The following is a 1,614-nucleotide window of genomic DNA, read 5'->3' as shown; positions in this document are numbered from 1 at the left end:
AAAAAAAGTGTAGAACTCTGTATATAATAATCACTCTCATCCAGTGAGTTGCCAATGAACTCAAAATACATATTTTTCTTTCAGAACTTCATTTGCCTTTCCACAATCTAACAAGCATTCTTAGTGACTAGTAAGTGCATTTTCTGAATAATTGATTGAAACACTATTTTATCCCCCACCCTAAGCATGGAAAGAATGTCATTCATATTTGATAAACACAGGCCAACTCTGCGTGTGGTGTATGTGCACATAAAGAGTGATCACATTTATTGCCTCTTTTTAGTGATATAAATCATACGTGTTGTGAACATGATTCTTCCATTATCTCACAGGGTAAGGACATAAATTAGGATTTCTAAACTTCACTGCCTTTATCAGTTCTGAAAGCTGCTGAGAAAGTTAATGGCTGGAAGCAGATAGCTTTAGCATTACTTCAGGCACGTGATTCCATTCCATAATTTACCTCGACATACTTTTTTAAACAATTTCTTTCTTGGTTTGCGGAAAATTTTGTAAAAGCATTAAATATGAGATGTCCTTGACAACTTGGCACTACTAAAGATAAAATAAAATACACCAACAAAAACAGAATGATATCAGGTAGTAACAGTGTTATCACTTGCTTTTTTAAAACAAAAACAAATACAAAAAGCTCTTAAGTTGCAACATTTAAAAAAGTCAAGCTGTCTGCATTTCTACTTCATCTGAATTATTCTGTTTATTAACTCTGAACAGTATTATTACTATTTGATAGTTACACAAAGTACTATGAGTATTGAAGAATTTAATGTGAAAAAATAAACCAGGACATTTACATAAAAACCCAAGAGAAAAGAGGTGTCTTTATTTGAAAAATTAATGAAAAAAGTACAAATGCTTACCTTTGTGTTTGGGTGGCATAACTGTTATCATACGTCTCATAGCTTGCATCATCATATTCACCCCCATATCCATCATCATATCCCTAAGGGAAAAACAAAACACCAAACCTTAGAAGAGTATTAAATCAAAGAACATTATCAAGCTGTAAGAGTAACCTGCATCAGCATATAACGCTGTATTTGTCTGGTATTATGTAGAATATGCAGCTTCCTGACAAGAATTGTGAATTGTGAAGAACAACTTACATGGTGCAAGCATAAAGAAACCGATTACTCATCTAAGAATGAAGTCTATTCATTGACAAACTGCGGTGTATTGTCCAAGCCACAGTGCTTCAGCAGGATCTATTTAGCTCGCTGATGAATGATAATGAAAACAATTATTTTCCAGCAATTTGTTATATAAATGGTTGCATAAATACCTATAGGAGAAATGAACAAATGGCAGGACAAATATACTGACCGTACAATATAATAACAGAGTAAAAAGGAGATATTCTAGGGAATGATTTTTTATTTGCCTGCAACTACGTTCATTCAACATCAGAACAACAGAGTAGTCAAGAGTAGTCAAGAAATGATATATGGAAACACTTTCTATACAGATTTTGGGAGCTGATACTTTTTGTTAACTAGAAAATTTTTCCGTTTGTAAAGTGTGAAAGGAATTAGGAGGCTTAAAAATCTATGACTAAACGCTAATAATTATAGCAGAAGACAATTAGGATTTTTT

Source organism: Meleagris gallopavo, chromosome 2, assembly GCF_000146605.3.
Source record: "Meleagris gallopavo isolate NT-WF06-2002-E0010 breed Aviagen turkey brand Nicholas breeding stock chromosome 2, Turkey_5.1, whole genome shotgun sequence".
Taxonomy (NCBI): Eukaryota; Metazoa; Chordata; class Aves; order Galliformes; family Phasianidae; genus Meleagris; species Meleagris gallopavo.
Note: the sequence above shows the minus strand (reverse complement) of the source record.